At 38.1% G+C, this 25,888-nt stretch overlaps 1 protein-coding gene and 1 pseudogene across 1 annotated transcript in view; one reads left to right on the top strand and one right to left on the bottom strand.

The window, feature by feature from the left end:
- Nucleotides 1-25,888, bottom strand: part of LOC116468196 (olfactory receptor 9Q1) — a 149,059-nt gene that overhangs the window by 80,490 nt on the left and 42,681 nt on the right. The window lies entirely within an intron of this gene.
- On the top strand, nucleotides 19,065-25,563 carry LOC116467858 (tRNA (guanine(10)-N2)-methyltransferase homolog; annotated as a pseudogene).

Raw genomic sequence — 25,888 nt, 5'->3', positions numbered from 1 at the left:
CTAATGTTAAATACACATCTAACCTGTGCCCCAGTAATTCCTTTTCCTTAGTATATATGCAAGAGAAAATAACGCATATACTCATTCAGAAAGGCTTTTATAAGAATGTCCTCAGAAGCTTGATTCACAACAGCTCAACACTGAAGACAACCCAAATGTGTATGGCCAGAATAATGGATAAACAAACTGTAGTATATTCATATTTATACATACAACAACATGGGCAAATCTCAAAAAATATTATGTTGAATGAAAGAAGCCAAGGCCAGGTGCAGTGATTCACACTTGTAATCCCAGCAGTTTAGAAGGCCAAGATGGAGGATCGTTTGAAGACGGGAGTTTGAGACCAACCTGAGCAACATGGTGAGACCCCCATCTCTACAAAAAATATTTAAAAATTAGGCTGGGCACAGTGGCTCACACCTCTAATACCAGCACTTTGGGAGGCCAAGGCAGATGGATCACTTGAGGTCAGGAGTTTGAGACCAGCCTGGCTAACGTGGTAAATCCCTGTCTCTAGTACAAATATAAAAATTAGCCAGCCATGGTAATGGGCACCTGGAATCTCACCTACTCAGGAGGCTGAGGCAGGAGAATTGCTTGAACCCGGAAGACGGAGGTTGTAGTGAGCTGAGATCGCACCACTGCATTCCAGCCTGATTGACAGAGTGAGACTCTGTCTCAAAAAAATAAAATAAAATAAAATTAGCCCAGTGTGTATGGTGCAGGCCTATAGTCCCATCTACTCGGGAGGCTGAGGTGAGAGGATTGCTTAAGCCCAGGAGGAAGAGGCTGCAGTGAGCTTATAGTGCCACTGTACTCCAGCCTGGGTGACACAGCAAGACTCCATCTCTAAAAATTAAAACATTATATATTACCAAAAGAAGAAAGAATCCAAACACAAGAGAACACACTCCATGATTTCATTTATATGAAGCTTAAGTAGGCAAACTAACTTATAGTCATAGATGTCAGAATAGCAGTTGTCTGTGGAGGGTGGAGGAAGAATGATTGTCTGGACAGGGACAGGAAGGGATTTCCTGACGTGCAGAAATCTTTAATATTTTTATCTGTGTGGTGGTGATAGGCATGCATACATATTTTTAAAATTCATTCAGCTATACATGTAAGATTAATGTATTTTACTGTATGTAAATTATACCTCAATAAAGTGCTGTCAGCATAAAACAGAAAACCTGTATTTGGTAGTCAGTTCTCCTGAAAAAAAAAAAAAAGGAAGAGGGAGAAGAGAGAGAGAAAATGAGGGAGAAAGAGAGGGAGGGAAAAGCATATTTACAATTTCATGGCTTTCCAGAATAGTCTTTAAATACATCTGCTGTCCAGGCATTCCAGTCAATGTAACATTTGTCCCAAATTTTTCATTTTTTTATTATTAGTTTTGTAACTTTCAGTTTATACCTCCAGCTTCTACCATGCTGAGACCTAGTATGGTGTGAGACATGTATGCATGGAACAGAGTTGTCACTTTGATGTGTATTTAAATCTAAAAGACAAATCAATCATATCTTATCTTGATTTTCCTGATTCTTTCCAGACTAAAATCTCTTATCCTAAGAGAGCACTGATATGGTTTGGCTTTGTGTCCCCACTCAGATCTCATTTTGAATTGTAGTTCCCATAATCCCCACTTGTCATGGGAGGGACAAGGTGGAGATCACTGAATCATGGTGGTGGTTTCACCCATCCTGTTCTCATGATAGTGAGCTAGTTCTCATGAGATCTGATGATTTGATAAGGGGTTTCTCCCTTCATGCAGCACTCAGTCTCTCTCCTGCTGCCATATGAAGAAACACGTGTTTGTTTCCCCTTCCACCATGATAATAAGTTTACAAGGCCTCTCCAGCCATGCAGAACCATGAGTCAATTAAACCTCTTTCCTTTATAAATTACCCAGTCTCAAATATTTCTTCATAGCCACAAGAGAATGAACTAATACAAGCACACAAGATGCTCTCTATTGAAAATATGTATATATCAGACACAAGGATCTAGGGAGGGCTAATTTCTGTGGTCTAGGGTGGCAGTAAGAGAATATCTATACTGCTGCTCCTAGCAGCCACCTGGTATACCAGCCAGTTGTATTATGGCCCATGCCATAGCATGGAAGATGCACAAAGCTGACAGGTTGTCCATTGGCAGGCTTTTAGGTATAAATGAAAAATGTGCAGAAAACAAGGACTAAAATGCCCTGCTGTAGAAAATCTAGAAGGTAGTTTGAAAGCTCTTGCTACAGTGGCTTGGTCAGTTTTTGTATGATACAAAGTCACAGCAATATATTTTGTTTGATAACCTTTTGCATTTTTACAATAAATACTCTCAATAGCAGTAAACTCAAGAAATAGAAGTGCATGTTACTCAACAAAATTGACGAACGTGTATTTTGCACAAAACATTTGTCAGAGTCTATCATCCCTTGTGGAAGTAATAGTGATGTCCATGAGGATTTGAAAACTATAAGATAAAAATCTGTTGAAGATGCATGAGGATTTGCTTTCAAAGACTGTACCTGATGATAATGATTTAAAACACAACTATAGCAGGTGTGTTTATACGTCATTCTGTGAACCATGACTTTTCATTGAAATCATAGGTAATTTTGTTCATTTTTTAATTTCAATTTTTTGTGTACAAAAAAGCAATACTTAGTAAAATATTGGTTCTAATAGCAAAAATAATATTTTGGACACAGTGAAATGGTGACAGTCATATAACATATCATTAAATATTTCAAACAGAAAATCATTTAAGTTATTCCAATAATTTGATTTTTGCATTCGATTCAAAGCAAAGTGGTTGAAAGTTCATTCTATCAAAGAAAATATCTAACATTATTGTGAGTATTTAAACTCAGCTGAAAAACATCAATCTTAGAAACAACACTGTTTTGTTGTAGATGTATTTTGAGGGGGGTATTATATAAACTTATAAGGTACATGTGTAATTTTTGTTATGTGGATTGTGTGGCAGCGAAATTGGGGCTTTTAGAGTATATATCACCTGAATAATGTGTACTAAGTACTTTTCAATCATCCATTCTGCTCTCACCACACCCACCCTTCCAAGTCTCCAATGTCTATCATTCCACAGTCTATGTCTATGTGTACACATTATTTATCTCCCATTTATAAGTAAGTGACTGACTTGCTTAGTTTAAGATAATGGCCTCCAGTTCCATCCATGTTGCTGCAAAAGACATGACTTCATCCTTTTTATGGCTAAGTAGTATTCCTTTGTGTATATATACCACATTTTTAGTTCAGTCATACATCAGTGAATACTTAGGTTTATTCCATAGCTTTGTTTTTGTGAATAGTGCTATGATAAACAAATGAGTGCAGGTATATTTTTGATGTAATTATTTCTTTTCCTTTGGGTAGATATCCAGTAGTGGGATTGCTAGATCACTGAGAAATCTTCATGTTATTTTTCTAGAGGTTGTACTAATTTACATTCACACTAATAGTGTATAAGCATTTCCTTTTCTATGCACCCTTGCCAACATCTGTTATTTTTTGTCTTTTTTTTTTTTTTTTTTTTTTGAGTTGGAGTCTCGCTCTGTCATCCAGGCTGGAGTGCAATGGCGTGATCTTGGTTCACTGCAACCTCCACCTCCAGGGTTCAAGCAGTTCTCCTGCCTCAGACTCCTGAGTATCTGGGACTACAGGCACCCACGACCACGCCCAGCTAATTTCTTGTATTTTTAGTAGAGACAAGGTTTCACCGTTATTAGCCAGTACAGTCTCAATCTCCTGACCTTGTGATCTGCCTGCCTCAGTCTCCCAAAGTGTGTCTTTTTAATAGTGGCCATTCAGACTGGTATGACACAATATTTCACTGTGGTTTTAATTTGCATTTCTCTGATGATTAGTGATGTTGAACATTTTTTCACAATGCTTATTGGTCATTTGTATGTTTTCCTTTTAAAAATGTCTATTCAGGCTTCTAGCCCACTTTTTAATGGAATTATTTGGTATTTTTGTTGTTATTGAGTTGTTTGAGTCCCTTGTAAATTCTGGATATTAGTCCTCTGTCAGATGCATAGTTTGTAAATATTTTAAATTCAAATTTCAGTGAAGTATGACATCATGATAAAAAATATTTTTATTGAACTATGAAATCTATGAAACATATATTTGGAATCAGTGTGGTATGCATAATTTTGAAGTGCATCTAAACAAGTTATGATTGTCTTTCCATCAAAATAAAAGCTATAATTGCTCAAATTTACAAACATTTTTAGAGTAGACAGAGTTAGAGAAATTGAGTTATCAAATTTTTTTATCAACATGAAATTAGATACAAAAAATAAATAAACAAACAATAAACTCTTCTGCAGGGCAGTTCTGCAGCTCATTATTGCTTTCCTGCCTCTAATCCACAGGACTAGAGAAGTGTTTAAGCTTTTGAAATATGACTCTGTAACTAACCTACAATACTATTGAACCCACTCGTGAACATTTTCTCAAAATTCTAGTTGTATTTTCTTCAAAATCAGCTAGAAATCTTTAGTCTTTAATCACAACTTGTGGTAAATAAAGCACAAAAACATTCAAATTTTGAAGACATTAGCAAATTCCAAATATTGAAAACTGATCTTGCAAACTGGAAAGCATTGAAATTTATCCCCTGTATAAAAAGGAGAAACAAAAAAAGAAGGAAAAGCAGTGCATAACATGTAATTCTAAAAATGCATAATTGTGGCTTAGAATATATTGACTTGTAGCAAGAAAGCTTTATCTTTTGATACAGTTCCCAATTTTAATTGGAGGAACTTATATTTTGAATTAAAATAAAATAGTTGATAGCAACAATCATTTTTCCATATCTAAATTTGATGAAACATTCAAAATATATATTATTATTTTGTCTTGTAAAATTAATGAAAAATATTCTAACTGGAGACCAAAAAAATTGCACATCAAAAATACAGAAGCTGAAATATTTCTACAGTTCAGTGTAAAAAAAAAAACTAGAATTAAGAATATCCTTCATTTAAAAAGCACTAAATGTGGAAAGGAAAAACTGGTACCAGCCACTCTAAAAAACACACAAAAATATAAAGACCTATGACACTATGAAGAAACTGCATCAACTAATGTGCAAAATAACCAGCTAGCATCATGATGACGGGGTCAAATTCACACATAACAATATTAAACTTAAATGTAAATGGGCTAAATGTCTCAATTAAGAGACACAGACTGGCAAATTGGATAAAGGGGCAAGACCCATTGGTGTGCTGTATTCAGGAAACCCATCTCACATGCAAAGACACACATAGGCTCAAAATAAAGGGATGGAGGAATATTTACCAAGCAAATGGAAAGCAAAAAAAAAAGGCAAGGGTTGCAAACCTAGTCTCTGATAGAACAGACTTTAAACCAAGAAAGATCAGAAAAAACAAACAAGGGCATTACATAATGGTAAAGGGATCAATGCAACAAGAAGAGCTAACTATCCTAAATATATATGCACCCAATACAGGAGTACTCAGATTCATAAAACAAGTCTTAGAGACATACAAAGAGACTTAGACTCTCATACATGTAATACTGGGAAACTTTAACACCTCACTGTCAATATTAGATCAATAAGACAGCAAATTAATAAGGATACTTACGACTTGAACTCAGCTCTGCACCAAGCGGGCCTAATAGACATCTATAGAACTCTCCACCCCAAATAAACAGAATATACATTCTTTTCAGCACCACATTGCACATATTCAAAAATTGACCACATAATTGGAAGTAAAACACTCCTCAGTAAATGCAAAAGTACAGAAATCATAACAAACAGTCTCTCAGACCACAGTACAACCAAATTAGAACTCAGGATTAAGAAAACCACTCAAAACCACACAACTACATGGAAACTGAACAACCTGCTCCTGAATGACTACTGGGTAAATAACAAAATTAAGGCAGAAACAAATAAGTTCTTTGAGACCAATGAGAGCAAAGAGACAACATACCAGAATCTCTGGAACACAGCTAAAGTAGTGTTAAGAAGCAAATTTATAGCACTAAATGCCTACAACAGAAAGCTGGAAAGATCTAAAATCAATAGCCTAACATCACAATTAAAAGAACTAGAGAAGCAAGAGCAAACAAATTCAAAAGCTAGCAGAAGGCAAGAAATAACTAAGATCAGAGCAGAACTGAAGGAGATAGAGACACAAAAAAACCTTCAAAAAATCAATTAATCCAGGAGCTTTTTTTTTTTAAAAATTAACAAAATAGATGGACTACTCACTAGACTAATAAAGAAGAAAAAAGAGAAGAATCGAATAGACACAATGTAAAATGATAAAGGGGATATCACCACTGATCCCACAGAAATACAAACTACCATCAGAGAATGCTACAAATACCTCTGTGCAAATAAACTAGAAAATCTAGAAGAAATGGACAAATTCCTGGACACATACACCCTCCCAAGACTAAACCAGAAAGAAGTTGAATCCCTGAATAGACCAATAACAAGTTCTGAAATTGAGGCAGTAATTAATAGCCTACCAACCAAAAAATGCCCAGGACCAGATGGATTCACAACCGAATTCTACCAGAGGTACAAAAAGGAGCTGGTACCATTCCTTCTAAAACTATTCCAAACAATAGAAAAACAGGGACTCCTCCCTAACTCATTTTATGAGGCCAACATCATCCTGATACCAAAACCTGGCAGAGACACAACAAAAAAAGAAAATTTCAGGGCAATGTACCTGATGAATATTGGTGCAAAAATCCTCAATAATATACACCATGGAATACTATGCAGCCATAAAAAATGATGAGTTCATGTCCTTTGTAAGGACATGGATGAAACCGGAAAACATCATTCTCAGTAAACTATCGCAAGGACAAAAAACCAAACACCGCATGTTCTCACTCATAGGTGGGAATTGAACAACGAGAACTCATGGACACAGGAAGGGGAACATCACACTCCAGGGACTGTTGTGGGTTGGGGGGAGGGGGGAGGGACAGCATTAGGAGATATACCTAATGCTAAATGACGAGTTAATGGGTGCAGCAAACCAACACGGCACATGGATACATATGTAACAAACCTGCACATTGTGCACATGTACCCTAAAACCTAAAGTATAATAATAAAAAAAAAATCCTCAATAAAATACTGACAAACCAAATCCAGCAGCACATCTAAAAGCTTATCCACCACGATCAAGTTGGCTTCATACCTGGGATGCAAGCCTGGTTCAACATATGCAAATCAATAAATGTAATCCATCACATAAATAGAACCAATGACAAAAACCAAAGGATTATCTCAATAGAAGCAGATAAGGTCTTTGATAAAATTCAACACCCTTTATGCTAAAACACTCAATAAACTAGGTACTGATGGAATGCATCTCAAAATAATAAGAGCCATTTATGACAAAATCACAGCCAATATCATACTGAATGGGCAAAAGCTGGAAGCATTCCCTTTGAAAACCAGCATAAGACAAGGATGTCCTCTCTCACCACTCCTATTCAACATAGTATTGAAAGTTCTGACCAGTGCAATCAGGCAAGAGAAAGAAATAAGGCGTATTGAAATACGAAGAGAGGAAGTTGAATTGTCTCTGTTTGCAGATGACATGATTGTATATTTAGAAAATCCAATCGTCTCAGCCCAAAATCTCCTTAAGCTGATAAGTAACTTTGGCAAATTCTCAGGATACAAAATCAATGTGCAAAAATCACAAACATTCCTATGCACGAATAATAGACAGCCAAATTATGACTGAACTCCCATTCACAATTGCAACAAAGAGAATAAAATACCTAGGAAACCAACTTACAAAGGATGTGAAGGACTTTTTCAAGAACTACAAACCACTGCTCAGGGAAATAAGAGAAGACACAAACAAATGTAAAAACATTCCATATCATGAATAGGAAGAATCAATATTGTGAAAATAGCCATATTGCCCAAAGTAATTTATAGATTCATCATAAATCAAGCAATAATATCCCCATCAAGCAACAACTGACTTTCTTCACAGAATTAGAAAAAAACTACTTTAAATTTCATATGGAACCAAAAAAGAGCCTGCATAGCAAAGACAATCCTAAGCAAAAAGAACAAAGCTGGAGGCATCACGCTACCTGACTTCAAACTATACTACAAGGCTACAGTAATCAAAAACATGATACTGGTACCAAAACAGATATATAGACCAATGGAACAGAACAGAGACCTTAGAATTAATACCATACATCTACAGCCATCTGACCTTCGACAAACCCGACAAAAAACAAGCAATGGGGAAAGGATTCCCTGTGTAATAAATGGTGCTGGGAAAACTGGCTAGCCATAAGCAAAAAACTGAAACTGGACCCCTTTCTTACACCTTGTACAAAAATTAACTCAAGATGGATTAAAGACTTAAATGTAAAACCCAAAACCATAAAAACCCTAGAAGAAAACCTAGGCAATATCATTGAGGACATAGGCATGAGAAAAGACTTCAATGACTAAAACACTAAATGCAATTGCAACGGCCGGGCATGGTGGCTCACGCTTGTAATCCCAACACTTTGGGAAGCTGAGGTGGGTGGATCACCTGAGGTCAGGATTTCGAGATCAGTCTCGCCATCATGGTGAAACCCCGTCTCTACTAAAAATAAAAAAAATTAGCTGGGCCTGGTGATGGGCACCTGTAATCCCAGCTACTCAGGAGGATGAGGCAGGAGAATCACTTGAACCCAGGAGGTGGAGGTTGCAGTGAGCCGAGATCATGACATTGCATTCCAACCCGGGCAATAAGAGCGAAACTCCGTCTCAAAAAAAAAAAAAAAAAAAGCAATTACAACAAAAGCCAAAATTGACAAATTGACAAATGGGATTTAGTTAAACTAAAGAGCTTCTGCACAGCAAAAGAAAACACCATCAGAGTGAACAGGCAACCTACAGAATGAGAGAAAATTTTAGAAAGCTACACTTCTGACAAAAATCTGATATCCAGAATCTACAAGCAACGTAAATAAATTTACAAGAAAAAAACAATCCCATCAAAAAGTGGGTGAAGGATATGAACAGACACTTCTCCAAAGAAGACATTTATGTGGCCAACAAACCTATGATGAACAAAAGCTCATCATCACTGGTCATTGGAGAAATGCAAATCAAAACCACAATGAGATACCATCTCATGCCAGTTAGAATGGTGATTATTAAAAAGTCAGGAAACAACAGATGCTGGTGAGGCTGTGGAGAAATAGGAATGCTTTTACACTATTGATGGGACTGTAAATTAGTTCACCTATTGTGGAAGACAGTGTGGCAATTCCTCAAGGATCTAGAACCAGAAATACCATTTGACCCAGCATTCCCATTACTGGGTATATACCCAAAGGATTATAAATCATTCTACTATAAAGACACATGCACACATATGTTTATTGCAGCACTATTTACAATAGGAAAGACTTGGAACCAACCAAATGCTCATCAATGATAGACTGCATTAAGAAAATGTGGCACATATACACCATGGAATACTATGCAGCCATCAAAAAGAATGAGTTCATGTTAGGCTGGGTGCGGTGGCTCATGCCTGTACTCCCAGCACATTGAGAGGCCGAGGCAGGTGGATCATTTGAGGTCAGGAGTTCAAAACCAGCCTGGCCAACATGGTGAAACCCTGTCTCTACAGGTGTGCCCCTGTAATCCCAGATACTCGGGAGACTGAGGCATGAGAACTGCATGAACCCAAGAGGCAGAGGTTGCAGTGAACGAGATCACACAACTACACTCCAGCCTAGGTAACAGAGTGAGACTCCATCTCAAAAAAAAAGAATGACTTCATGTCCTTTGTAGAGACATGGATGAAGCTGGAAGCCATCATTCTCAGCAAACTAACACAGGAACAGAAAACCAAACACCACATGTTCTCACTCATAAGTGGGAGTTGAACAATGAGAACATATGGACACAGGGAGGGGAACCTCACACACTGGGGCCTGTCAGGGAGTGGGGGGCAAGGGGAGGGAGAGCATTAGGACAAATAGCTAATGCATGCTGGGCTTAAAATCTAGATGACAAGTTGATGGGTGCAGCAAACCACCACGGCACATGTATACCTATGTAACAAACCTGCATGTTCTGCACATGTATCCCAGAATTTAAAGTAAAATAAAAATGAATTAAGAATATCCTTCGTTTCATTTAACAAAATATACTTACAGCTTATTAGATACCTCTATGATGAGAAAGTAGTGCTTCCATTTTAAAATATAATAGTTTGCTACAATCATCTGAATGAATCTCACTAACATAAATTGAGTGAGCGGAATTAGACACAAATGACTTCATACTGTATGATTCCAGGTATATAAAGGAAAAAAAGCAAGTAAACTAATCAATGCTATTAGTATTGGGGGAATAATCAATGGAAGGGTGCACAAGAGAGGTTTCAGAGATTGATGATGTATTGAGTCTTGATTTAGATGCATTAAATTTGTAAAAATTCATATAGATATGAATTTTTCTGAATGTTATAATTCAAAAATAACATTTTTTATTTTTTCTTGTCTGATAGTCTTTATTTTCAATTGATTAACAATAATTTATATATTATACATTTCTGGAGTACAATGTGGTGTTTTGATACATGTTTATGCTGCAGAATTATTAAACCAATCTAATGAACGAATTCATTCCCTCACATATTTCTCATTTTTGTGGTGAAATTTAAAATCTATTGTTAAAGCAATTTTGAAATCTATAATGCATTATTATTCATTATAGTCACCATTCTGTGCAAGAGGTCACTAAATCTTATTCCTCCTAACTGAAATTTTGTACTCTTAAATCAATATCTCCCTTTTCCCCATTTACTCCCTTCTCCCAGCCTCTGAAAATCACTATTCTACTCTCTATTTCTATGAATTTTACCTTTTTAGATTCCACATACAAATGTGGTATTTTTGTTTCTGTGCCTAGCTTATTTCACTTAGCATGAATGTCCTCAAGGTTCACTCATGTCGTCACAAATTTTAAATTATTTTTCTTTTTTAGGGCTGTATAGTATTCCATTGTATATATGTACCATATTTTCTTTATCCATTTATTTGATGATGGACACTTAGGTTGTTTCCATATCTGAGCTATTGTGAAGAATGATTCAATGAACATGGGATGGTAGATATTTTTTTAAGATACTGATTTCAATTCCTTTGGTTATATATCCAGAAATGAGATTGCTGGATTACATAGTAATTCTATTTTTCATTTTCTGAGAAACTTCCGATACTGTCTTCCATAATGTCTGTATTCATTTACATTACCAACAGTGCACAAGGGGTCCCTTTCTCCAAACCCTCACCAACACTCACCTTTTATCTTTTTAATATCTTTTCTAACAAGTGCAAGGTGATATTTCATTGTGGTTTTGCTTTTTATTTACCTAATGATTAGCGATGATGAGTATTTTTTCACATATCTGTTGGTCATTTGTATGTCTTCTGAGAAATGTATATTTTGGTCCTTTGTCCATGTTTTCATTGGGTTATTTGGTTTTTTGTTATTGAGTTATTTGAGTTCCTTATGTTTCTGGATATTATCTAGCCCTTGATATGATGTATGATTTGCAAATATTTTCTCCCAGTCTGTGTGTTTTCTGTCTGCCAAGGCATTAGTGTGCATGATTCCTCTTGAAGCTCTTGGCAAATTGTTTCAGTAGCAGGTTCAAGGCCAAACAGAGCTGTAGCCAAGCAAGTGTGCTACCTGGGTGTCGGTCTCCACTCAGACCATCCTAGGATCCACCAGGGCTTTACAACCTCCTATCTAAATTCCAAGGCTCCCACAAAAACACTTTTGTCTGTGGATGGGTGCAGGGTTCTTGTTATTGTGAGGGATACATGTGTTTGACCATCCATTCTTCCATCTTGCTGATGTTACCCCAATGTCAATGACATTTTAAAAAATATTATAGTCTATAGCAAAGAGTCCATTGAAAATTATTCATTTTATATTTATCAAACATAAAATCCAAATTTGAGGGAGAGTGCACATAATTTTTTGAAAAAGAATAAAAATAATACTACGTGATTTCACTTATATAAGATATCCAAAGTAGTCAAATTTATAGAAGCATAGAATAGAAAGGTATTTGCCAAGGTTTAGGGGGAGAGGAAATAAGGAGTTTTTGCTCAATGGGCATAAAGTTTCAGGAACAAGATGAATAACTTATAGAAATCTGCTGTACAACAGAGTGCCTACAACTTAAAATATGATATTGTGTATTTAAAATTTTGTTAAAAGAGTAGATTTTATGTTAAGGATTTTTACCATCAAAAAACAAAAAACACTCACCAAGAGACAAAAGGAACTTTTGGAGATGATTAATACATTGATTGCCTTGATTGTAGTGATGGTCTCACAGGTATATATACGTCAAACTCATCATATACATTAAATAGTTTTTATTGTCTATTAATTTTACCTCAACAAAGCTGTTTTCAGAAATAAGACCATATAGAAAAATGTGTTATTCTGAAAAATTCTAACAATATTAGAAGCAGATGACTAAGAAACCGATTAAATAATTAAATTATAATTATGCTTAATAATCAGAGAATCAATATAAGGTGATTTGCTTTAACGTACATGGACTTATGTTGTTTTATTTTTGAAAATAGTTTTTAGGGTTTTCTAAGTATAGAATCATATCATCATTGAAGAGAGATAGTTTCACTTTTTCCTGTTTGGATGCCTTTTATCTCTTTCTCTTGCCTGATTGCTCTGGCTAGGAATTCCAGTGCTGTGTTGAATAGGAATAGTGACAGTGGGCATCCTTATCTTGTTCCAGTTCTCAAGGGGAATGGTTCCAGCTTTTCCCATTCAGTGTGATGTCAGCCGTGGGTTTGTCAAAGATGGCTCTTATTATTTTGAGGTATGTTCCTTTGATGCCTAGTCTGTCAAGGGTTTCTATCATGAAAGGATGTTGCATTTTATAGAAAGCTTTTTCTGCATCTATTGAGATGATCATATGATTTTTGCCTTTCATTCTGTTTATGTGATGAATCACACTTATTGATTTGTGTATGTTGAACCAGCCTTGCAACCCAGGAATAAAGCCTACTTGATCATGGTGTATTAACTTTTTTGATGTGCAGCTGAATTCAGTTTGCTAGTATTTTCTTGAGGATTTATGCATGCATATTCATCAGGGATATTGGCCTGAAGTTTTCTTTTTCCCTTTAGTCTCTGCCAGATTTTGATATTAGGCTGATGCCAGCTTCATATAATCAGTTACGGAGGAGTCCCTCCTCCTCGATTTTTTAGAATAGCTTCAGCAGGATTGGTACCAGTTCTTTGTACATCTAAAGATGTACAAATGCTAATAGGACTGATAAACTATTTTAATGCTTCAAGATACAAAGCAGATGTACAAAAAATCAGTAGCATGTCTAATAATATCCAGGCTAGGAGTCAAATCAAGAACATAATCCCATTTATAATAACCACAAAGAAAATGAAATACCTAGGAATACAGCTACTCAAGGAGGTGAAAGAGCTCTACAAATAGGACTACAAAACACTCCTAAAATTATAGATGACACAAATAAATGGAAAAACATGCCATGCTCATGGATTGGGAGAATCGATATCATTAAAGTGGCCATACAGCCCAAAGTGATCTACAGATTCAATGCTATTCTTATCAAACTATCAACATCATTCTTCACAGAATTAGAAAAACCTATTCTAAAATTCATATGGAAGAAAAAAAGGAACCAAATGGTCAAAGCAATCACATGTAAAATGAACAAAGCTGGAGACATAACACTACTCGACTTCAAACTATGCCATTAGGCCATAGTAAACAAAACAGCATGGTACTGGTACAAAACTAGACACATAGACCAGTGGAACAGAATAGTGAACCCAGAAGTAAATCCACACACCTACAACCATGTGATTTTCAACAAAGTCAACAGAAACAAGCAATGAGGAAAAGATTCCCTATTCGATAAATGGTGCTGGGATAACTGGCTAGCCATATGCAGAAGAATGAAACTGGACTCTTACCTTTCAGCATATACAAAAATTAACTCAAGATGGATTAAAGACTTAAATGTAAGACCTCAAATTTAAGAAAAAAAAATCTAGAAGAGAACCTAGGAAATACCCTCTGGACATTGGCCTTGGGAAAGAATTTATGACTCAGTCCTCAAAACAACTGCAATTAAACCAAAAATTGACAAGTGGGACCTAATTAAATGAAAGAGCTTCTGCACAGCAAAAGAAACTATCTACACAGTAAACAGACAACCTACAGAATTGGAGAAATACTCACAAATATACATCGACAAAGGGCTAATATTCAGAATTTATAAGGAACAGAAACAAATCAACAAGCAGAAAACAAATAACCCCATTAAAAAATGGTCAAAGGCAAAAACAAGCAATGGGGAAAGGATTCCCTATTTAATAAATGGTGCTGGGAAAACTGGCTAGCCATATGCAGAAAACTGAAACTGGATCCCTTCCTTACACCATATACAAAAATTAAAAGATGGATTAAAGACTTAAATGTGAGACTTAACACCATAAAAACTCTAGAAGAAAACCTAGGTGATACCGTTCAGTACATAGGCATGGGCAAAGACTTCATGACTAAAACACCAAAAGCAATGGCAACAAAAGCTAAAATAGACAAATGGGATCTAATTAAACTAAAGAGCTTCTGCATAGCAAAAGAAACTATCACCAGAGTGAACAGGCAACCTACAGAATGGGAGAAAATCTTTGCAATCTACCCATCTGACAGAGGGCTAATATCCAGAATCTACAAAGAACTTAGGCAAATTTACAAGAAAAAAACAAACAACCCCATCAAAAAGTGGGCAAAGGATATGAACAGACACTGCTCAAAAGAAGACGTTTATGCAGCCAACAAACATATGAAAACAAGCTCATCATCACTGGTCATTAGAGAAATGCAAATCAAAACCACAATGAGATACCATCTCATGCCAGTTAGAATGGTGATCATTAAAAACTCAAGGAACAAGAGATGCTGGAGAGGACGTGAAGAAATAGGAACAATTTTACTCTGCTGGTGTGAGTGTCAATTAGTTCAATCACTGTGGAAGACAGTGTGGCGATTCCTCAAGGATCTAGAAGTAGAAATACCATTTGACCCAGCAATCCCATTACTAAGTATATACCCAAACGATGATAAATCATGCTACTATAAAGACACATGCACACGTATGTTTATTATGGCACTATTCACAATAGCAAAGACTTGGAACCAACCCAAATGTCTTTCAGTGATAGACTGCATTAAGAAAATGTGGCACATATATACCATGGAATACTATGCAGCCACAAAAAAGGATGAGTTCATGTCCTTTGCAGGGACCTGGATGAAGCTGGAAACCATCATTCTAAGCAAACTATCACAAGGACAGAAAACCAAACACCACATGTTCTCATTCATAGGTGGGAGATGAACAACAAGAACACATGGACACAGGACGGGGAACATCACACACCAGGACCTGAAGGGGGTGGGGGACAAGGGGAGGGACAGCATTAGGAGAAATACCTAATGTAAATGACAAGTTGATGGGTGCAGCAAACCAACATGGCACATGTATACCTATGTGACAAACCTGCATGTTGTGCACGTGTACCCTAGAGCTCAAAGTATAATTTTTAAAAATGGTCAAAGGACATGAGTGGATGTTTCTCAGAAGGAGACATACAAGCAGTCAACAAACTTATGGAAAAATGCTAATCATCACTAATCATCAGAGAAATGCAAATCAAAAACCTCAATGAGATACCATCACACACCAGTCAGAATAGTTATTATTAAAAAGTCAAAAAACAACAAATGCCGGTGAGGCTGTGGAGAAAAGGGAATGCTTATATGCTGTTGGTGGAAATGTAAATTAGTTCAGCCACAGTGGAAAGCAGTTTGGAGATTTCTCAAAGAACTAAAAATACAACTATCACTCAAGCCAGCAATCCCATTATTAGGTATCTACCCAAAAGAATATAAATTGTCCTACCAAAAAGACACATACACTTGTAAGTTCATTACAGCACTATGCACAATACAAAGACAGGAAATCAATGTGGGTGCCCATCAACAGTGAAGTGGATTTTTTTTTAATGTGGTACATATGCACCATGGAATCCTATGCAGCCCTAAGAAAGAATAAAATCATGTCCCTTGCCGCAACATGGTTGCAGCAGACAGCCATGATCCTAAGCAAATTAACACAGGAACAGAAAACTGAATACCACATATTCTCATGCATAAATGGGAGCTAAACATTGAGCACACATGGACATAAACAAGGGAACAATAGACACTGCAGACTATTAGTGGGGGAAGGGAGGAGAGGGTATGGGTTGAAAAACTACCTCTTGGGTGCTATGCTCACTACCTGGGTATAATATACCCATGTAACAAGCCTGCACATGTACCTCCGTATCTAAAATAAAAGTTGACATTTTAGAAAAAGAAAATCGTTTTTGTAGAACAAGGTATTTATTACTTTTTGCTGCGTAACTTAAAACTTAAAAAACTTAGTGGGTTTAACCAACAACCATTCACTTAACTCACTATTCTACAGGTCAGCAGTTTGTGTTGGCTCAGCTGGGCAGTTCTGGTCTGAGTGGGACTTGGCTGATATTGGTTGGATATGCTCATTTGCCCGTAGTTCTCTGCCAGGTATGGGCCTGAATGGTCAATAATGATTTCATCTGGTACAACTGAGGCAACTGGGGCCTCTTTTCTCATGGTTTCCTGTTTTTCAGTAAGCTATCCAGGCTCATTCACATGGCATTCTCAAGATTCCAAACATGCAAAAACAGCAGCCTCAAAGCCTTTAGAGGCCTAGGGCTACAGCTGGCATGACATCACTTCCACCACACTCTATCAGTCAAAGTAAGTCATAAGACCATACAGTTTCAAGAAATGGAGAGATAAATTCAGTCTTTTAATGAGAGTTGCTTCGAGGTATTGTGGCCACTTTTGCAATCTCCTACAAACTATTTTAGAGCTCTACCAATATAAAAATTCAATTTACTGATTAATGAATACTCTAAAAAGTATACAATTTTAATTTATTTTAGAACCCTTTTCATTCACTCACTACTTGGATAATAATGGATCTCCTCAAGCCATTCCATGACTCCTTCAGGAGCCCAAGGAATCTTTTTGCAAAGCCCTAAAATTGAGAGAAATGACACCAGCAAGATAAAAAAAAAAAAAAGACTCAGAACTCAGAGTACAACTGAGTTATGGTTGTGGTAGTATGCCAAAGCAAAGATCCTTGACTTCCTTCTGCTGTAGTCTCTAGGGCCTTCCTGATGTAGGACCTACCCTGCATCTTCAACCTCTGTGAAGCTGAACTTGTCACATGCATTGACATAGAATAAACACCCTTTACTTGAGCTCCTTGGAAAGTCTTTCCTCGAGTTCTCTATCACAAAACAGCCAAATGATCTACAAGGATCAGCGCTGTCTCCTGGAAAAAGAAACGGGATTGAGTTAAAAGAATTCTGTTTCTGTCCTTGCTTCAACACTTGTAAGGTGAATGTCTTTGCCAAGTCTTTTCCAATTCTGAGATTCTCAGAGTCTGTCATCTCTGTGGAAGACTCCAGTTATGAGCCAACAGGTGGATTTTAACCAGGAACAATGCTCCATATCAGCTTCATTTGATGTTTTCAAAGAGAGGAGATGCTCAAGAGAAAGTACCAATGATGGGTCTTCTAGAGGGCAACCATTTACTTTCTCCTTGAGATATGCCTAAGACATCCTCACAATAACTACTGTAGAAGAATAATACCTTGTCCACAGTCCTAGAGGTAATATTCTACTTCCAATCTCAGAGAGCAGGCAATAGTGAACCTACAACTGAAAAGAATCTCATCGCTATGAATGGGTTTATGAACTTCACTGATTAGCCACAGTTGGAATTGCCCTTGTTCTTAGTGTTTCTCAGTTGCTTCCTGGCCATTATTTTGAGAAATATGGAATGGGTCATTCTGACCCAAGTGAATGTGCATCTCTTCACCCTATATACTTCTTCCTAACAAATGTCACCCTTTGGAATACCTCAGTCATCATGCCTCAGATCCTGGCCATTCTGGCCACAGGCAAGACAACCATTTCCTATGGCCACTAATAAAAGCAATGAGGTCCTTTTTCTTCATTTGTGTAGGAACTTAGTGTTTCCTGCCAACGGCAATGACCATAAGCAGCCCACTGCCCCACACTACAGCCATGAACTTCAAGACATGTTGGGGGCTTTTTTGGTGGGGATTTGTTGTTGTTGCTGCTGTTGTTGTTGTTTTTCTTTTTCAGACAGAGTCTCATTCCATCACCCAGGCTGGAGTGCAGTGGCACAATCTCAGCTCACTGCAACCTCCACCTCCTGGGTTCAAGCGATTCTCATTTCTCATGCCTCAGCCACCCGAGTAGCTGGAATTACAGGCATGCACCACCATGCCTGGCTAATTTTTGTATTTTCAGTAAAGATGAGGTTTTGCCATTTTGGCTAGGCTAGTCTCGAACTCCTGGCCTCAAATGATCTGCCCACCTCTGCCTCCTAAATTCCTGGGATTACAGGCATGAGCCACCATGCCTGGCTGACATGCTGGGTTTTGATGCTGAATGTGTGAATGCCTACACCTGAGGACTATCAGGAGCCACTTTCAACACCATCTTCACATTTGCCCGCTTCTTCTGTGAAGACAATTAGATCAAATTCTGTCACATCCTTCCCCTGCTGAAGCTCATTTGAAATACTTCAGGAAACAGTAAAATAATCATTGTGATCTTTGACAACTTTTATGATTATAGCTGGCACTAGGGTCATCCTGATCTCCAACGTGCTAATCATCAGGCCTTTGACAGCGAAGTCATCAAGTGGCAAAGCCAAGATTTTATCCATCCACTTGCGCCTCCCACTTAACTGCTATGACCTTCCTTTGGGATCCCCATCTTCAGACATGTGAAGTATCTCAGATAAATCACTGAAAGAAGACAAGTTGGCATCATGACCTGCACCGTCTTTATTCCTATGCTAGAACTTTTGATTCAAAGTCTAAAGAAGGATATACGAGTTGCCTTCAGAAAGGCCAAAGGTAACTTCTGGGTTTTTGAGAGGCTGTAACTCTAGCTGAAACTTCTTGACCAATCTCCTCTTAAAGTCCTTAAGCTATCGAAGGAGGAGCAGGATGTGACTTCCCCAGTCGCTCCTTGACAAACTTGCAAGATCAGTTGTTTCCCATTTGTGAACATCCTGCTCCTCCACCTGATTCATGTCTGCCTTTTTTCATCTATTCTCTATCCCAAGCCTCTCAGAACCTTCCTGGAACCTGTTTTCCAAGAGTCATAGAAATCTCAACATTGGAAGTGACTTTTAAAGTCATCTTGTCCACCCTACTCCACCACTCCTCTCCAAGTCCAAACATCCTTACCTAATGTTTCCAGAACTATTGTTTTTCCCTTCCCATCTCTTCTCTTGTTAGAACTGTCACTCTCTTTATCCTGAAAATTTTCACTAAGTGTTAAAAGGGGAAGATTTCAATTATCTTATTTGCATAATTCAAGATTTGGGATCTGTAGGGGTTCACGTATATTCATTTATTCTATAGTGAAAAAGTCAATTTAGTAAGCTAAAATTATAACATTTCCTAAAATTATTGTTTCATTGATTTTAAAACTGTTCTTAGGCTAGGCATGTGGCTCATGCCTGTAATCCCAGCACTTTGGGAGGCCAAAGGAGGAGAATCACTTGAGCCCAAGAGTTCAAGACCAGCTTTGGCAATAAAGTGAGACCTCGTCTCTATAAAAAAGAAATAATAATAATTAAAAACTGTTCTAAAGTTATATATTGGGTGGTTATCTCAAACTTCTGTCATTATCTCACCTTTAGAATATAAGCCAAAAGTCGGTGAGCCCATAAAAGAGATTTGAAGCAGAAGACACATTCTCCTGCTTGTCTTGAAGGAGTAAGCTGCCTTGTTGTGAGAGATGTGGCCACATGGCAAGGACCTAATGGTGGCTTCTAAGTCAGTCCCTGGCTCACAGCTAGCCAGGAAATGGGCACCACAGCTATGCAAATAGCAGGCAAATGAATTCAACCAACAACCTGAAAGAGTTTGGAGGAGGACCTTGAGCCTCAGATGAGATTGAAGCCCCACACAACAACTTGATTTCAGTCATGAAAGGCCATAAGCAGATAACCCCTATGCTGACTCTTGACCCATGGAAATTATAAGATTTGTGTTGCTTTGAGCTGCTAAATATAGTAATTTGTTATTCAGCAACAAAAAATTACTTGTAAACTAAAAGTTAGGTTTAAAGCAGAGGCCAATAAGCTTTCTCCATAAAGGGCCAGAAAGTAAACATTTTAGGCTTTTCAGGCCAAATGACCTTTCTCACAGGTACTCAAGTCTGCCATTCTAGTGAGAAAGCAGCCATGGGGCAATACATAAACAAACGAGTGTGACTGTATTGCAATAGACTTATAACAGGCAGCAGGCTAGATTTGTACTATGGATCATAGATTGTTGATCCCTGAGTTAATGCATATCCAGTACTTGGTACAGAGGTTGGCACATAGTAAGTGATGATTCCTTTAGTAATCATAATTATTGAAAGAAGAGACTGAATCACATTGATTCTAGCCCGTGATCATTGGATGTAATTACCTGCATCCCATGCTATCACTTGTCTTAGCCTCTTTAGGCTGCTATAACAAAACGCCATAAACTGAGTGGATTTTAAACAACAGAAGTTTACTTCTAATAGTTCTGAAGTCTAGGAAGTCAAAGATCAAGGTGCTAGCAGATTCCATGTCTGGTAAAGGCCCACTTTCTGGTTCATAGGTGGCACCTTCTCGCTGTGCCTTCAAGTCAAAGAAAGGGACCAGCAGCTCCCTGAAGCCTCTTTCATAAAGGAACTAATTCCATTCATCAAGGTTCTGCTATCAGGACCTAAGCACCTCCCAAAGTTTCCACCTCCTAACACCATCACATTGGTGATCAGGTTTCAATGTATGGATTTGGGGGGCACAGCTGCCATGCACCCTAAACAGGTGTCTGCTGCTCATGGCAGCTCCTGAAGTTCTGTCTGCTTTAATAAAGTCTTTGCTAGAGAATAAAATACCTAGGAATACAACTTACAAGGGACATGAAGGACCTCTTCAAGGAGAACTACAAACCACTGCTCAAGGAAATGACAGAGGACACAAACAAATGGAAAAACATTCCGTGCTCCTGGATAGGAAGAATCAATATAATGAAAATGGCCATACTGCCCAAGGTAATTTATAGATTCAATGCTATTCCCATCAAACTACCATTGACTTTCTACACAGAATTAGAAAAAAACTTTAAATTTCATATGGAACCAAAAAATATCCCGTACAGCCAAGACAATCTTAAGTAAAAAGAACAAAGCCAGAGGCATCATGCTACCTGATTTCAAACTATACTACAAGGCTACAGCAACCAAAACAGCATGGTACTGGTACTAAAACAGATATATAGACCAAAGGAACAGAACAGAGGCCTCAGAAATAACACCACACATCTACAACCATCTGATCTTTGACAAACCTGACAAAAATAAGAAATGGAGAAAGGATTCCCTATTAAATAAATAGTGTTGGGAAAACTGGTTAGCCATATGCAGAAAACTGAAACTGGACCCCTTCCTTACACCTTATACAAAAATTAACTCCAGATGGATTAAAGACTTCAATGCAAAACTAAAACCATAAAAATCCTAGACGAGAACCTAGGCAACACCACTCAGGACATAGGCATGTACAAAGACTTCATGACTAAAACACCAAAAGCAATTGTAACAAAAGCCAAAATTGACAAATGGGATCTAATTAAACTAAAGAACTTCTGCACAGCAAAGGAAAATATCATCAGAGTGAAAAGGCAAACTACAGAACGGGAGAAAATTGTTGCAATCTATCCATCTGACAAAGGTCTAATATCCAGAATCTACAAGGAACTTAAACAAATTTACAAGAAAAAAAAACAACATCAAAAAGTGGGCAAAGGATATGAACATACACTTCTCAAAAGAAGACATTTATGTGGCCAACAAATATATGAAAATAAGCTCATCATCACTGGTCATTAGAGAAATGCAAATCAAAACCACAATGAGATGCCATCTCACACCAATTAGAATGGCAATCATTAAAAGGTCAGGAAACAACACATGCTGGAGAGGACGTGGAGAGTGTGGTGATTCCTCAAGGATCTAGAACTAGAAATACAATTTGACCCAACAATCCCATTACTGAGTATATACTCAAAGGATGATAAATCATTCTACTTTAAAGACACATGCACACATATGTTTATTGCAGCACTATTTACAACAGCAAAGACTATTGCAACACTATTTACAATAGCAAACCCAAATGCCCATCAATGATAGATTGGATAAAGAAAATGTGGCACATATACACCATGGAATACTATGCAGCCATAAAAAAGAATGGGTTCCTGTCCTTTGCAAGGATATGGATGAAGCTGGAAGCCATCATTCTCAGCAAACTAACACAGGAATAGAAAACCAAACACTACATGTTCTCACTCATAAGTGGGTGTTGAACAATAAGAACACATGGACGCAGGAAGGGGAATATCACACCCAGGGCCTGTAGGGGTGTGGGGGGCAAGGGGATGGATAGTATTAGGAGAAATACTTAATGTATGAGGGGCTTAAGATCTAGATGACAGGTTGGTGGGTGCAGAAAACCACCATGGCACATGTACACCTATGTAACAAAACTGCATGTTCTGCACATGTATCCCAGAACTTAAAGTATAATAAAAAATAAAATTAAAGTCTTTTTTTATATATGCTTTTATTTTTCCATGATTACAAACACAACTGAATATCAAATGCACAAAGTAAGAATTATACGGGGAAAAAAAATCAGATACGTTCATATATATATCACCTTTTCAAGGCTATTTCCATCCAGAATAACCTTGGTTTGCCAGGGCCAATAGAAAGAAGTCACAAAATCGCCTTTAGTCAAATTTGTGTGTTTGCTTTCTTCTATAATTCCAATACCTCCACCATCAATGACTTGAGATAGCTGCCAAGGTGTTATATAATCAGTGCCAGTGTCTTCATTCATTCTACAACGAAGGCTGTCGCTTCACACTTGGAAGGTTGCACAGCAGCCAGGCAGAGGCGCTCCTCACTTCCCAGACGGGGCGGCCGGGCAGAGACGCTCCTCCCTTGCCAGACGGCACAGCCGGGCAGAGGCGCTCCTCAAATCCCAGACGGGGTGGCCGGGCAGAGGCGCCCCTCACGTCCCAGACAATGGGCGGTCGGGCAGAGGCGCCCTTCACGTCCCAGACAACGGGCGGTCGGGCAGAGGCCCTCCTCACATCCCAGACCGGGCGGCCAGGCAGAGGTGCTCCTCACTTCCCAGATGGGGCAGCCAGGCAGAGGCGCTCCTCACTTCCTAGACGGGGTGGCGGCCGGGCAAAGGCTGTAATCTTAGCACTTTGGGAGGCCAAGGCAGGCGGCTGGGAGGTGGAGGTTGTAGTGAGCCGAGATCACGCCACTGCACTCCAGCCTGGGCAACTTTGAGCATTGAGTGAACGAGACTCTGTCTGTAATCCCAGCACTTCGGGAGGCCAAGGCGGGCAGATCACTGGAGGTCAGGAGTTGGAGACCAGCCTGGCCAACACGGCGAAACCCCGTGTCCAGCAAAAATACAAAAACCAGCCAGGCGTGGTGGTGTGCGCCTGCAATGTCAGGTACTGGGCAGGCCCAGGCAGGAGAATCACGGGAGCCCGAAGCAGGGAGGTTGCAGTGAGCCGAGATTATGGCGCTGCACTCCAGCCTGGGCAACAGAGGGAGACCGTGGAAAGGAAGGAAGGAAGGAAGGAAGGGAGGGAGGGAGGGAGGGAGGGAGGGAGGGGGGGGGGGGAGGGAGGGAGGGAGGGAGAGAGAGAGAGAGAGAAAGAAAAGAAAAGAAAGAAGGAAGGAAGGAAGGAAGGAAGGAAGGAAGGAAGAAAGAGAGAAAGAAAGAAAGAAGAGAGAGAAAAGGAAGGAAGGAAGGAAGGAAGGAAAGAAGGAAGGAAGGAAGGAAAGGAAGGAAGGAAGGAAGGAAGGAAAAGAGAGAGAGAGAAAAGAAAGGAAAGAAAGGAAGAAAGAAAGAGAGAGAGAGAGGAAGGAAGGGAGAGAGAGACGGAGAGAGAGAAAGAGAGAGAGAGAGGGAGGGAAGGCAGGCAGGCAGGCAAAATAAAGTCTTTGCTATCATTTTTTGGAGGTCAGTTCACCTGCAGAAAGGAAACTTACAGAAAGTCGCCACTGTGGATTCTTAGCATTCTTTCTGAAGGTATTGCAAGAAATGTAACGAAACGGACAGTGTGTGCTAAGTTCTATTTGTACATTCATACTCTATGTATAAAATAAAGATTCACACATGTAATAAAACATTGACATAAGAAGAAAAAGTCAAATGAATAAAGCAGTTGGATTTCTGCCATTTAAATTCTGTAAATTTAGAGACGCCACAACATATATTCTATATTTTGGAGAATTACGGTTTGGACCCAAACTGCATCCCTAAGAATTCACATAATATTTATTTTAGTAGATAGCTCACAGATGGACAGAGAGAGCTTACCGAGTCATACACTGTCAAAATGAGACACTTTATTGGAAATACAAGCATGGATGCCGGTTTGTCATTCATTGTGACTAATTATGGAAAAGAGAAAGTGATATTGATTTTGATCCATTTGCTGGAACAGGTGGCCTCCTGATAGCATCTGCTCATTTTGGTACATATGTATATGAGACAGGCATCAACTACAACACAGTTTATGGCTCAGGAAAGGCAGGTAAGAAAAAACAGAAATGGAGAGGACCAGATGAAAACATTAGGGCAAATCTTTGTCAGTATGGTTTAGAGAAGATAATACTTTCTCTAATACATTTTGACAAATATGATTGACCATATTAAATGTCCTGGTTTCAGATACATGTAAACTTTCCTGGAGAACGGCGCATATTTTAATGCAGTAATCACTGATCCTCCATATGGTATTAAAACATCTACAAGAAGATCAGGTTCACAGAAGGAAATATCAAAGGGGAGAGAAAAATGTCCAGGAAGCCACATTCCTGTTTCCTTGAGTTATCATCTAAGTAATATGCTTTTTGACTTGCTAAACTTTGCAGCTGAGACTCTCATGTTATTTGGAAGACGAATCTATTGGTTACTAGTATATACAGCAGAATATACTGAAGAGATGACAACCCCACATCCCTGTCTGAAGCTCATTAGCAACTGTAAGCAGAAGCTTTTCAGCCTCACATCAAGGTGCTTGATTACAATGGAAAATGTGAAGAAATGTGAAAACCGGGACCAGCATTCACATCTGCTAAGTGATCATTTTCTGACATACTAAGGTCATAATTTCTTCCATGAGAAATATAGTAAAGGGGTAATAAAAAGTATTGCTAAAGAAGAAAAATCCAGCCAGAAATGAAAATTAAGATTTGACACTGAAGAAATAATGATGGTTTAATAGAATAGACATCTAGATGTGAATTTCGTGTATGATCCAAAAAACGAATACTATTTTAAAATATGTTACATGAAAAAAATAAACACTACGAAGTAAATTGAGCAATTCTTTTAAAGTTGTCTTTGTTTTATAGATGTTTTTGTTGTAAGCATTATAAATCTTTTGAACCTCATTTAATATATATTTGTACTTTTAAGTATTAATGGAGATTGACTCAAAACAGTTATATTTTTACAATCAACCTACAAGAAAAGTAATTTTTTTTAACTTTTAAGTGCAATGGTAC

This window comes from Hylobates moloch, unplaced genomic scaffold, assembly GCF_009828535.3.
Source record: "Hylobates moloch isolate HMO894 unplaced genomic scaffold, HMol_V3 SCAFFOLD_5, whole genome shotgun sequence".
Lineage (NCBI taxonomy): Eukaryota > Metazoa > Chordata > Mammalia > Primates > Hylobatidae > Hylobates > Hylobates moloch.
Note: the sequence above shows the minus strand (reverse complement) of the source record. Positions and strands in the feature narration are given on the sequence as shown.